Source organism: Mixophyes fleayi, chromosome 7 (genome assembly GCF_038048845.1).
Source record: "Mixophyes fleayi isolate aMixFle1 chromosome 7, aMixFle1.hap1, whole genome shotgun sequence".
NCBI lineage: Eukaryota > Metazoa > Chordata > Amphibia > Anura > Limnodynastidae > Mixophyes > Mixophyes fleayi.
In genome coordinates, this window is record NC_134408.1 from 97,258,075 (window position 1) to 97,273,221 (window position 15,147).

The 15,147-nt window shown below is 41.2% G+C and overlaps 1 long non-coding RNA gene across 1 annotated transcript; it reads right to left on the bottom strand.

Moving 5' to 3' along the window:
* Positions 1-703: 703 nt before the first annotated feature.
* LOC142097922 (uncharacterized) lies at positions 704-14,695 on the bottom strand. Its single transcript, XR_012678275.1, has 2 exons — positions 14,299-14,695; positions 704-2,472 (listed from the first exon to the last, which is right to left on the bottom strand). It is a non-coding gene; the product is annotated as an uncharacterized LOC142097922 (long non-coding RNA).
* Between the last annotated feature and the right edge of the window lie 452 nt (positions 14,696-15,147).

Below are 15,147 nucleotides of genomic sequence, written 5' to 3' on the forward strand. Positions count from 1 at the left end.
CTAATCGTAAGGATTCTGTTAGTGTACCCATAAAGAGGGACCCTTTCAGCAGTTCTGCTGATGTGTGCCTCAACAGCCCGAGTGTAGCCGGTGATACACATATTGAGGATGCCACGTTGGAAAAAGAAAAGGATGAGGGGGAGATTTGTGTAGGCGACGAGGGTGCTAATGAGGATGTTGATGAGGATGAGGTTGTTTGTGTAAGTCCTGCACCAGTGGCAGCAGTTCTGGCACGTGACAAGAAAAAGGCCATTGTCATGCCTGACCATAAAACAAATCAATCCACTTCTTATGTGTGGAATTATTTTTATCCCAAACCAGACAACAACTGTATAGCCATTTGTAGTGTATGTCAAGCCACAGTCAGTCGAGAGAGGGACCTTAACCATCTTTGAACCTTGTCTTTGTTACTCCATTTGACGAGAGTTCATGGCAAAGTGTTGGGAAAAGCTGAAAGTTCTTCCAAAAAAATTACAAGCACTCCATCATCAGCTAGGACCCTCCGCTCACCGGCATCCCGATGACTACAAAATACACCCACCACACCATCCTCATCAATATCCTCAGTAGCGCTCGGAGTTAGCCCTGCATTCTGTCGGGGTACCAAGGCTTGGTGCCCTCATTATCGATCTCTGATAACCTGATTTCCTATGTGGTATTTTGCTGTTAACAGGAGAGTGAAGAATAAAACACAAACGAGGTGTTGCAGTTTCAAAATCAGCTCTGAGGGTCCATACAAACTGATCCTTTATTTATACATAGTGACCAGCATTAACTGGTTAACAACAAGGACATATAAGGAAATCTCTTTAGCTCAGCAAATATACATATAAGCCCACATCCTCTGTTCAGCATTACATGCTTTTCCTGCCAGTTGCTTGCTTCAGTCTGGCATCTTGCTGCTGTCTTGTTCCATAGGAAGAATCTGTTTTTTTCCTTCAAAGCGTAGTCCTATATATAGTTCTTTTTTAAGGCATTTACCATATATTTGTACATCTTAATAACTATCAATTATTTTATACTCTCACAATCCCCTCTTTTATTACATTAAACAAATATACATGTGTTTCCTGACCCTTCCTATCATGTCATGATACAGGGCTACCTAATCTCAAGCTACATTTATCCCGACTTTGACCTAAAGTCTCCATGAAGATAGAAAATTAATCATTCACAAGAGAAAGTATCCTTGCATCATTTATTCTTTCCCTAGCAGTATTTTACTGCAGTATACACATGTTATTTTTGCTTGATAGGGGTTCTTCCGTTTACATGAGGTACATACTTTTTGAGTTTGATTAAAATATGTTGGTACCGGAGTCATGGCCTGATTAACCATTTTCCTAAACTTACAGGACAAATAACAATTCCACACAATCAACAGGATCAAAACCATTACTAGATGAGTAACATTTTGGATACATCCTGAAAATGGGTTAGTCAAGTTATACATTTCTATAGTTTGTTTATCATGGGTTACTAAGCACACTATTTGTGGTGCTACTTCTATAAACATATCATTTCTCCTGTCATGGAGCTCCCAATTACAGACACTAGTTGGATGTTCTAGCTTACAAGGTTCATAAACTTGAGTGTTTTGAGAGCACACTATTCCATTGTCTGTAATTGAACACAATCCTAAGTTATGTGTGTTGTTATTATCATCTATATACTCCCCTCTTATCTGCGGGGTCCATAATTGTGTTCCACCGACCTGGGCATAGAGTGGGACAGGCAATATGAGGAATTTACACATTATCTCAGTCCTCAGTATACTGTATGTCTGAAAACTTCCTATGCACCAGTTTTCTGTACACTTCACACCCATTCCATCAGTTTGAATCCATAGCTGCGTAGCTACATTAAACATATTTCTATATACCAGTTCATTGTTAGTCATTAATTGAGTTTGAGCGTTACTCTTTTGTATTTTCTGATACAGTGTCTTAATTGAGCATTCAGTCCAGTTAAACATCAAGGAGATATTTACATCTATTCCTAAGGAATTGAAAAATGTTGCATTAAATATCTGTAAATATTCTTTGTCCCATAATATTAGTTTCTGCAAAGGCGTGAAAACTGTGGGCATCCACTGTGCCTGCATCTACCATCACACATTCTTCTTGATTACTTGATTTATTCCATATCATACCTGCACATTTGGTTAAGTCTACCTTCTTAACTTTATTTCCTGGCGTATACATCTGTATATACATTATCTGTACTGTTACTAGTGCTATGCACATTATCACACAAAAAGGATTCATGGTGCTTCAATTTTCACTGTCAGCTTTTTGCAGTGAGATGCGTGGACACAGGTGTTTCGTCCTCCTAACTTAACAGAAGTGGGAGTAGTCAAGACCACTTGATATGGACCATCAAATCTGGGTTCCAAAGTTTTCCTCATGTGCCTTTTTAGGTAGACCCAATCTCCTGGTTGCAAGGCATGTGTTCCTGTATCGTTATTTGGATCTGGAATGGAGGAGAAAACTTGAGAGTGCACATTAGTCATTATCTTTGTAAGCTGTATTAAATAATCAGTTAGATCTGCATGATTATGTTGCAATTGCTGAGGAAAATAACACCCTGTCTTCAGGGCTCCCCCAAACAATATTTCATAAGGGGACAACTTATGCTTCTTTCCTGGTGTTGTTCTAACTGAACATAGAGCTAAAGGTAGACAATCTACCCAGATTTTTCCTGGTTCTGCAATCATTTTCTGAATTTTTAACTTTAATGTGCCATTCAATCTTTCCACTTTTCCACTTGCCTGCGGCCTATACGGGGTATGAAACGCTTGCTGTATCCCCATATCCTTCATTATATTTTGCATTACTTTCCACATAAAATGCGATCCTCGGTCTGATTCTATTGTTTCAGGTATTCCATACCTGCAAATTACCTCACTTATCAGTTTCTTGGCAGTGTTTTTAGCTGTTGCCTTAGCCACTGCCCAGGCCTCTAGTCAATTTGAGAATAGATCTGTGCACACAAGGACATGCTCATATGTTCCTACCCTAGGTAGCTGTATATAGTCAATCTGCAATCTCTGAAATGGGTACAATGGCTTTGGTGTGTTCTTCTGCGGTGTTTTCACTACCTGACCTGGATTGTATTTTCAGCATATCACACAGGCTGCTGCATATACCGTAGCAGCTGCATTGAATCCTGGTGCTACCCAATGTCGTAAGACAATATTGGTCATGGCTTCTTTAGAATTGTGGACCAGCCCATGTGCCAATTGAGTCATCATAGGGTATAGGCTTCTGGGCAGACAATACTTATTATCTATTCTCCAGAGCACTCCCTGACATGTAGCACCTTCCTTTTCCCATGCCTTTTTTTTTTCTTTTTTTTTATTATTGAGGAGACTTGTTCCTGGAACTTTTGCAGTAAATCAAGGGTTACAGGCTCTACAGGGTTTTTACCCTGTATCACATGACAGACCTGCACCCTGGGCATAAGTGCTGCCTGTTTAGTAGCAGCATCTGCCTTGGCATTTCCCATAGCCTCCCTAGTCTTTTTTTAGTGTGTGCCTGGACTTTCAATATAGCTACCTTCTTGGGTAGCTGCAGAGCTCTAAACAGAGCCCTTATCTGTTCTGCATGCTTGATAGGTTTTCCTGCTGACCCCACAAAATCCCTGCTCTTCCATATTGGCCCAAAATCATGGGCCACGCCATATGCTCACCTGGAGTCTGTGTATATGATAGCTGTTTGGTTTTCTGCCATTATACATGCCTCAGTGAGTGCATGCAACTCCGCCTCTTGTGCTGAGCAGAAAGGTGGGAGTGGTCGTTGTATCAAAGTCTCCTCCAGGGTGGTCACAGCATACCCTGTGTGTGGTGACCCTTCATAATAATACCTGGAACCGTCAACAAATAAGTTCCAATCTGCATTAGGTATAGGGACATCTGTCACATTTTCTAATTCCTTCATTTCTAGCTTCATTAGTTCAGCACAGTCATGTGACTCAGAAAAGGGAAAATTTTTGTGTGTATTTTGTCTGGTACTGATACATTTCTCCCTTTCTGATTCATCAAGGGTGGGTAGGTCCCCACCCACCTCTCTCCCCTCTGTTGAACCTGCTTCAACTGGAAACAGTGTAGCAGGTTCAAAACTGTGCATCTTTTAATTGTTACATGTGCATGACTTAATAATGACACCTCATACTTAGTGAGCCTTGCTGTGGACAGATGCTTTGTTTTTGCTTGGTTTAGTATTTCTGTAACTGCATGTGGGACCTGTATAGTTAAGGGGTGGTCTAGTACTATATCTGCCACCTTATCTTTTAGCAAGGCTGCGGCTGCCACCGCCCTTATACAGGACGGGGCTCCTCTTATGATACTGTCTAGATGTAATGAATAGTAAGCCAGCAGTCTCTGTTTATGTGAGTGTACCTGTGAAAGGACCCCTTGGTGCATGTCCCTTAGATTCATTGCAGAACAAGGTAAATGTCTTATCATATTGTGGTAATCCTAACGCTGGTGCCTGCACAATGGCTTGTTTTAATGTTTCAAACGATGTTAGTTGTGATTCAGTTAAATATATCCTGGACCTTTTACCTCACTAAGAGCATCATAGAGGGGTTGCATTAGGAGGGATGCTCCGGCAAGCCATTCCCTGCAGTACCCTACCAAACCTAGGAATGCCCTTAATTCCTTGGTGTTCTGTGGTGGCTTTACCTGCTTGATTGTAGTTATCCTGTCCTGTGTGAGGTGTCTGGTACCTTGTGAGATGCAATGTCCTAAAAATATTACCTTACTCTGCGCTGCTTTTATTTTTGTGGGTGATACCTTGCAATTTTGCTGCCCTAAGAAGTTAATTAATGATGTAGTCTCTTCCTGACACCTGCCATTCATTTGGCAACATGGTAATAAGTTATCTACATATTAGAAGAGTGTCTTGTTTTTATTCAACAGCTGCTTCATTCATTTGACTCTGTGAAATAGCCTGTGTCACTAAATCTCCTGCATCCAACATATCGTTGTATGCGGGTGGGGCAGGAGGTTCTTTTGGTTTCAATTCACCTGGTCTAGGGGTCTGACATTAAATCACACACAAATGTTCACCTAACATTCTCTCAACTGAATATACTTTCAGCAGGCATACATTTATCCATAAAGGCAACACCAAAAAAAATAAATAAAAATAAATCATTTGCACCTACAATAGGCTAAAACGACCAAGCTGGAATCCTAACATTGTGCCACAAGTCAAATTACTAACAAAAATCCCTTCAAATCAATATCCAGAAATATGGTAAAATTATACTAATACAAGTTTAAAAATGGAAAAGCAGAAAATATTATTCTTTCAGTAATCCACAAAACACTCTCTTTCTTGCTAAAAGAGGAAGAAAAAAAAATAAAAAAAAATATAACTGATATGTTACAGCATAGAGTTGTGGAACTACAAGTCCCAGCATTCAATTAGCTTCAGCTTCAATTAGGGATGTGCACCGGCGACTTTTGAGGTCTCGTGTTTTGTGTTTTGGATCCGGATTTTCATTATTTTTTGGGGTTCGGATTTGTCTCGCAAAACACTTGACGAAAGGTCTCGGTTCGGATTTAAGGTTTTGGATTCGGATTTTTTTTGGAAAAAACATAAAAAGTTTAAAAATCAAGTTTTTGGGCTTATTTTCACTCCTATGCTATTAGTAACCTCAATAACATTCAATAACAAGCATTTCCACTAATTTACAGCGTATTCTGAACACCTCACAATATAGTTATTAGTCCAAAACGTTGCAACGAGGTATATTTCTGGACTGCGTAGAGGAGTGGGTCACCACAATATATATAATAAGAAAACCATCAACTTGTATGATTCGCACCAATAAATGTAATTGGACTGCGTAGAGGAGTGGGTCACCACAATATATATTAAAAACCCTGAACTTGTATGATTCGCACCAATAAATGTACCTGGACTGCGTAGAGGAGTGGGTCACCACAATATATATTAAAAACCCTGAACTTGTATGATTCGCACCAATAAATGTACCTGGACTGCGTAGAGGAGTGGGTCACCACAATATATATTAAAAACCCTGAACTTGTATGATTCGCACCAATAAATGTATCTGGACTGCGTAGAGGAGTGGGTCACCACAATATATATAATAAGAAAACCATCAACTTGTATGATTCGCACCAATAAATGTACCTGGACTGTGTAGAGGAGTGGGTCACCACAATATATATTAAAAACCCTGAACTTGTATGATTCGCACCAATAAATGTACCTGGACTGCGTAGAGGAGTGGGTCACCACAATATATATTAAAAACCCTGAACTTGTATGATTCGCACCAATAAATGTATCTGGACTGCGTAGAGGAGTGGGTCACCACAATATATATAATAAGAAAACCATCAACTTGTATGATTCGCACCAATAAATGTACCTGGACTGCGTAGAGGAGTGGGTCACCACAATATATATTAAAAACCCTGAACTTGTATGATTCGCACCAATAAATGTACCTGGACTGCGTAGAGGAGTGGGTCACCACAATATATATTAAAAACCCTGAACTTTTATGATTCGCACCAATAAATGTATCTGGACTGCGTAGAGGAGTGGGCACTGGGCACCACAATAAAATATATAAAAAACCTTCAACAGGTCTGCATTACACTGCACATACGGCTGCTCCTCCATCCTCTCCATCATATACATGTTGGAGTTTTAGCGTGTGACAACCTCTTGTTTTTGATAATGTCAGTGCATTTTGAATATTTTTCAATTTGCCCCACACCACTGAATGTACTTTATCTATGATACGCATCTATCTATCTTGACTGCGTAGTGTGGTGGCCCCGGTACACAATTTGGTACCGAGGCCACAATATAATTAAAGAACCCTCCATGGGTCAGAATTCCACCAAAAAAGGGTATGAACTGCGTAGTGTGGTAGCCCCGGTACACAATTTGGTACCGAGGCCACAATATAATTAAAAAATTGGGCATCAACTGTCACCGTTGTTTAATATCTGATACACCAAAATATGGACTGCACAGTGGAGTGGCCCCAGTAGTAAATTTGGTGCCGGGGCCACAATACCTCCTCCAACTTCCAAGTGTAGTGTTTATAAAGACAGACAGCGTCGAAGTGTTATTAGTTGACTTTCTTAACCCTAAAATTGTCCCTGTTGCAAATATTCGTGCAATGGACAGTTACTTTTTTATTGAAAGACTCATGCTTTCAAGTGTAGTGTTTATAAAATATAAACAACAATACAGTAGTTTTAGAGCACGTCAATACCTCTTGTTTTAAATTATGACAGGGCATTTTACTTTTGGTTTAATTTCTTGAATTTGTTTAAATTTGGTTTTACTTTTTGAACATGGCAAACGACTGTTGATTGGTCATATAATGCAAAAAAAAAAGTTCCAAGATGGAATTGTCCTTGGGCCCTCACACCCACCCTTATGTTGTTGAAATAGGACATGCACACTTTAACAAACCAATCATTTCAGCGACAGGGCTTACCAAACAACTTTGGCTGAAATGATTGGTTTGTTTGGGCCCCCACACCAAAAAAGCTATTCATCTCTCCATGTACAGACTAAACAGGCTCTACTGAGGCAAGATGTCGTCCTCATCCTCAACCTCTGATTCCTCTCCCCCTACAGTGTGTACTTCCTCCTCATCACACATTATCAATTCGTCCCCGCTGGACTCCACAACCACAGGTCCATCTGTAGTATCTGGAGGGCAGTGCTGTACTTCATTGAGGAATTGATTATTCATTTTTATAAACATCATTTTTTCAACGTTATGAGGAAGCAACCTCCTTCGCCGCTCACTGACCAGGTTCCCCGCTGCACTAAAAACTCTTTCCGAGTACACACTGGAGGGGGGACAACTCAGGTAAAATAGAGCCAGTTTGTACAGGGGCTTCCAAACTGCCTTTTTTTCCTGCCAGTAACAATATGGACTGTCTGACATGTCTACTTGGATGGTGTCAGCAAAGTAATCATCCACAATTTTTTCTATTGTGACAGCACCCAATGCAGCGAGAGTAGACATGTCTGCAATGGTTGGCAGGTCCTTCAGTCCGGACCAGATGTTATCAGCATCCCCGCCAGTGCCTCTTTTGGGAAAACTGAGCTTTTTCCTCGCAGCCATAGATGTGGAAGAAAATGAGGGTGGAGCTGTTGGCATGTCACGGTCCTCTTCAGATTACAATCTCCTGACCAGCAGGTCTTTGCACCGCTGTAGACTTGTGTCCGCCGGAAACAGAGACACAACATACGCTTTAAACCGAGGATCGAGCACGGTGGCCAGAATGTATTCCTCTGACTTTAAAAGAGTGACCACCCTCGGATCCTGGCAAAGCGTACGAAGGGCTACATCCACAAGAGCTACATGCTTGGTGTAATCGCAATGGCTTACCAGCTCCTCCCTCACTTTATCCAGCTGCTTCTGCAACAGCCTGATCAGGGGAATGACCTGACTCAAGCTGGCAGTGTCGGAACTGACTTCTCGTGTGGCAAGTTCAAATGGCTGCAGAACCTTGCACAACACGGAAATCAGTCTCCACTGCGCTTGACTGAGGCGCATCCCCACTCCTTTGCCTATGTCGTAGGTGGCTGTGTAGGCCTGAATGGCCTTTTGCTGCTCCTCCATCCTCTGCAGCATATAGAGGGTGGAGTTCCAGCGCGTCACAACCTCTTGTTTGAGGTGATGGCAGGGCAGGTTCATGCTTTTTTGATGTGCCTCTAGTCTGCGGTAGGCACTGGCTGAATGCCGAAAGTGTCCAGCAATTTTGCGCGCCACCGCAAGCATCTCCTGCACACCCCTGTCACTCTTGAGGTAATGCTGCACCCCCAAATTAATGGTGTGGGCAAAACATGGGACGTGCTGGAAATTGCCCATATTTAATGCCCGCACAATGTTACTGGCATTGTCTGACACCACAAATCCCCATGAGAGTCTAAGTGGGGTAAGCCACTGGGAGATAATTTCCCTCATTTTCTCTAATATGTTGTCAGCGTTGTGCCTCTTATTAAAGCCTGTAATACACAATGTTGCCTGCCTTTGCACGAGCAGCCATTTTGTAGTTGCTGCTACTGATGCAGCTGTTGCTGTTGCTGCGGAAGGGGATGCATCTACCCAGTGGGCTGTCACAGTCATATAGTCCTTCGTTTGCCCAGAACCACTTGTCCACATGTCCGTGGTTAAGTGGACAGTGGGTACAACCGCATTTTTTAGAGCACTGAGGACACTTGATCGTACTTCTCTGTACATTTTTGGTATCGCCTGCCTAGTGAAGTGGAATCTCGACGGGATTTGGTACCGGGGACACAATACCTCCATCAACCCTCTAAATCCCACTCCACTGATGGCGGACACCGGGCGCACGTCTAACACCAACATTGCAGTTACAGCCGCAGTTATACGCTTTGCAATAGGGTGACTACTATCGTATTTTGTGGTCATGGCAAACGACTGTTGGACGGTCAATTGTTTTGTGAAAGACTTAGCGGTCTTACGACTTCCCCTCTGGGAAGATGACTGACTAACAGCAGCAACAGCAGCAGTGGCAGTAGTAGGCGTACCGCTGCAGGATTCCTCGGATGAATCCCGTATTGAGGAGGACTCAGTCTGGCTGCTGACTTGGGCTGCAGGACTGAATCTGATGGAGATTGTGGAGGAAGTTGACGAGGAGGGTGTTGCTGGTGTGTATCCAACTGGACCACAGGATTTAGGTGTCCCTGTACCGATGAGGGTCCTAGCCCCAGTTCCTGAACTAACCACTGAACTATGAAGGTTATTCAGGTGACGTATAAGGGAGGATGTTCCTAGGTGGGCAAGATCCTTACCCCTGCTTATTTGAGCTTTACATAAGCTACATATGGCCATACATTGGTTGTCTGGATTTGGATAAAAATAACTCCAGACCGAAGAGGTGCATTTTTTGGTCTTCTGACCAGGCATGACGATGGGCTTTTTCATCCCATGGACATCAGCTGTTTCCCCCCCTGGTGCCTCATTTACAATAACCACATCACCATCCTCATCATCAAGTTCCTCCACAGCGCCAGCTACATCATCAATAGACTCCTCCCGAGCCACCTCTTCCCGTACAGTGATGGGAAGGTCAGGCTTGACAACCACCAACATCCTTGGACTCTCCTTGTGGATTTGTGATAATTTCTCTTTAGAAGGCAGAGTTGTTTGCTGTTTTGTTGCTGACAGCATAACTCTCTTAAATTTTTTGTAGGGGGGGGAGGAGGAGGAGGGCTAAGATCCGTGGGTGAAGCTGAACCACTAGTCATGAACACGGGCCAGGGCCTAAGCCGTTCCTTGCCACTCCGTGTCGTAAATGGCATATTGGCAACTTTACGTTTCTCCTCAGATGATTTTAAGTTTCTCTTTTTGCTACTTTTTCTTAACTTGGGCTTTTTGGATTTTACATGCCCGGTACTACGAGATTGGGTATCGGGCTTGGAAGACGACGTTGATGGCATTTCATCGTCTATGTCATGACTAGTGGCAGCAGCTTCAGCATTAGAAGGAAGTGGGTCTTGATCTTTCCCTACTTTATCCTCCAAATTTTTGGTCTCCATTATATGTAGCACAAGATACTGCAGAATGTGTGAACTTGGTAATATTGCAGTACCAATGGACTTCTACTGCTGGATTGGTTTTGCAAATTTGGTTATAATTATATATTTTTTTTTTAATTTTTAATTTTTAATTTTTTTTTACTTTTTTTTTATTTTTTAAAAACTTGGGAATAATGGGGAAATAACTATGCCCTTAGAAGCACAGAGCACAGGACACAGCACCACTGGACTGAACAGGACACGTCACAGGACCCAGCAGCACTACGGAACTCAGCAGGACAGAGCACAGGACACAGCACCACTGGACTGATACTGCAGAATGTGTGAACTTGTAATATTGCAGTACCAATGGACTTATACTGCTGGATTGGTTTTGCAAATTTGGTTATAATTATATTTTATTTATTTTTTTTTTTTTACTTTTTTTTTTTTTTTTAAAAAACTTGGGAATAATGGGGAAATAACTATGCCCTTAGAAGCACAGAGCACAGGACACAGCACCACTGGACTGAACAGGACACGGCACAGGACCCAGCAGCACTACGGAACTCAGCAGGACAGAGCACGGGACACAGCACCACTGGACTGATACTGCAGAATGTGTGAACTTTGTAATATTGCAGTACCAATGGACTTCTACTGCAGGATTGGTTGTGCAAATTTTGTGGTAATTAAAAAAAATTAAATTAGTTTTTGGTATTTTTTTAAATAACTTTTTTTTATTTTTTTAAACACAGGGGAATATTGGGGAAATAACTATGCCCTTAGAAGCACAGAGCACAGGACACAGCACCACTGGACTGAACAGGACACAGCACAGGACCCAGCAGCACCACTGACCTCAGAAGGACAGAGCACAGCACACAGCACTACTGGACTGATACTGCAGAACACAGCACAGCACAGAACTAAACAGCACAGCACAGAACTAAACAGCACAGCACGAGATCTACCAGGACAGAGGACCACCTAACACATCCTCCCTCTACCCTGATCAATGCCCGAGTGAAGATGGCGGAGACTAGCGGGGAATTTATAGGATCCGAGTATCGCGAGATCCGACAACGGGATTATGAGTCAGAGCCTCAGTTTCAGATTTGAATTTGGCGCCAATACCCGGATCTGTCTCGGATCCGACTCGGATCGGCAACGTTCGGGTGGGCTCGGATTTCAGAAATCCGAGTGCGCTCATCTCTAGCTTCAATTAGGTTGTTACCACTGCTGAGATGTTTCAATTACTCTTGAATTACCGAAGCACACGTGAAAAACCTTTTTTTCTATCAACCACATATATTGTCAAATAAATCCTTCTCTTTCACACTGAACACTGAACAAACTGGGGAGAGAATCTGCAACTTCATTCCCCCTCTGCTCATATCCCCCCTCCCTTTCTCAACACACTGAAGTCTTTTACACAGAATAGGAAGGGGAAGACATTCCATTCTCTGTCTCTCACTCACAGGTTGTAAGACAGAAACATAACAAAAACTAAAACAAAAATATGCACAATGTGTAATTTGTCTTTTCTTTTTCCTAATTCATTTTGCACAACCAATACAAAAAGTATTATATCTGGCGCAAAAGAGAATATATGAAAAATAAGACTGCAGCTAAAAATAGTCCAGTGCAATTCTCAAGTTCCAATAGCCAAAAATAGAATGACCCTCTGAATTTAAAAGGCTTTCTCGAATTTCTACCAGCACAAATACTGTTAACTCTAAATCCTTCAGTGGCTAATTTAAATATTATTGTACACCTTTCTTCAACAACAGACATATAATAAGCAATATGTCAAAATATAACAAATACAAACAATGAATCTTATCAGAACCAGAAGGGTGAGTATTCTTGAACCTTCACATCAAACTGATGAATCTTAGAAGACACAGAAATAACAACGAACTTTTTAGAGCAGAATAAAACTTCTACCCACCGCGGTTTTGTCGTTCCTAGTTCTGCCTCTCCCCGACTCCTTCACAGTTTTTCAGGAAGATTTTCGAAGCTCACTGTGGCCTCTAAGTATGTTAAAGGCAATAGACCTTTTGCCACCAGTAAAATCCCTTCTAATTCAGGTGTACGGTGCACACTGGAGAATTGATCTGAGACTCACACTGTTGTCTAGATTAATCAGTTCTGTTTTACTGAAACTGGTATACTAATATTTATACATAAAACCTGGCATACCCTCTTATGGTTACATACTATAATAATAAACAAAATCCTTTAAATTGTAGCTATGACCTGCAACCAATTGAACAAAGACATCTGTAAATCTTTCTCACTTAGAGCAGGACAGACAGCTTATCTTGCTTATCTTTACTGAAAGTGAGTTATATCCAAATTTTTAAAGCATAACCGCTCATCCTTTAAATCTGTTTATCTAATTGGAATTTCTTTACCTACGAAGGTCTGTAGTTAGTCATTTTTAACTAATTGACTTCTACATTATCTATGAAAGCTATATATTGCTTAATTAAAAATATCACAATTTCCTTTACAGGTGGTAGTTGTCCTGACGTCCCTTCTAATGGGTGACTATGTGGGTCTGATGGTGCACTTGGGGGTGGCTGAGTAGGAGGCAAGTTTACAGCTGTATGTCCCTGGATGTCTTCTAACATCTCTTCCTTTAACATTTGTTCTTGTTCTATATGTCTACATGCCCTTACCCATGCTGATACTTGGTGTTCTTTATTATTCCTAGTAATCTATATACTATATTCTTTCTGAAAATCTGGCAATCCCGCCTTCCTAAAGATTATATAGATTTCTCTAACAGCCACAATACCTTCTCTTTCCTTAACTAGATCTGCAGGAGTGTATGATGTCTGTACCATCATACCTTTACTGCCCTGGGCCCCCATTACTGCAGTTATGGGAATACCGGCCCCTAGTGTGCCTGAGAAGTGACTGTTATTCTAATTTTATACACCTTTACAATTAAATCCTGTTATGTATTGCTTGATCAACTTGGGTACATACTTTACTGATATTTTATTAATTAATAGACATGTAGGTGGCCTTATCCTTCTAAAAAATGATATATTAGCCACCATCCCAATCCTATTTGGGTTTTTAGATAGTCTGGACAACCATGACTTCCAACTATTGCTGTATATATCGTTGGATTAAAAATTCCCTCCTTATGTTTACCATATGTTACTGAACAATCAGTGTCAGTTCCTATCACCGCTATCAATTTACTAGTTTGTATTGTCAATGCCTTTTGAATTATAACAACACATTTACAGTCTGGACAACTAAGATTATTTTCTGACATTTATACTCCCCACAGCATATCTCTGATTCCCTCAGCTCCCTTTGTTGTTTTTATGAAACAATATATTAATACTAGTACAATTATTACTCAATCTTTTCAGGAGCGAAGGGTTCTTATAATGACCTCTCAAACCCAAGGACAATCATTTACACAAAACAAGGCGAGGTCTCAGCAACAAGTATAGAGGAATGCTTTTGATTATCAAGGTCAATCAATAAGTTATGTATTTGCATCCTTTTATATATATCCTGTATCGACACAAACACATACATTCACTTATCTATTTTTCACAAAAAAAACAAATATATATCAGGAAAACAGGTTATTCAGTAATTTGTTCAAATACCCGTTATACCATCCCCTACTGAACCCCACCTTATATCTTACAGGAAGAGCAGATGGAGTAGTGAGTTGCAAATGCAAAAAACTTCGACTGCTCACCGCACGGTTTTCTCTGCTGTTCCTGAAGATTTAGGAGGTCTCTGGTCAGTCCTGGGCTGGTATGTTGAGTATCCCAGACGAAGTCCCCAGAAAATGTCGGGGTACCAAGGCTTGGTGCCCTCATTATCGATCTCTGATAACCTGATTTCCTATGTGGTATTTTGCTGTTAACAGGAGAGTGAAGAATAAAACACAAACGAGGTGTTGCAGTTTCAAAATCAGCTCTGAGGGTCCATACAAACTGATCCTTTATTTATACATAGTGACCAGCATTAACTGGTTAACAACAAGGACATATAAGGAAATCTCTTTAGCTCAGCAAATATACATATAAGCCCACATCCTCTGTTCAGCATTACATGCTTTTCCTGCCAGTTGCTGGCTTCAGTCTGGCATCTTGCTGCTGTCTTGTTCCATAGGAAGAATCTGTTTTTTTCCTTCAAAGCGTAGTCCTATATATAGTTCTTTTTTAAGGCATTTACCATATATTTGTACATCTTAATAACTATCAATTATTTTATACTCTCACAATTCCACTTATTAAGGCTGGATAACTCCTGCACTATTATTGATTCCTCTGAAGAAAGCGTTAGTCCCACTGCTGCTGCTGTTGCAGCTCCTGGGGGTGAATCATCAGCCCAGAGGAAGGCCAAGAAAAAGAGGAGTCCTACATTTCAACAATTAACTGTGAAACAATCATTTGCTAGGGGAAGCAAATATGACAGCAGTCACCCAGTCGACAAGCGAATCACAGACTCCATGGCTGCCATGTTAGTGTTAGATCTGCGTCCAATATCCACAATAAACGCAGCTGCTTTTTCACAGTTAATTGAGGTTTTGTGTCCGCAT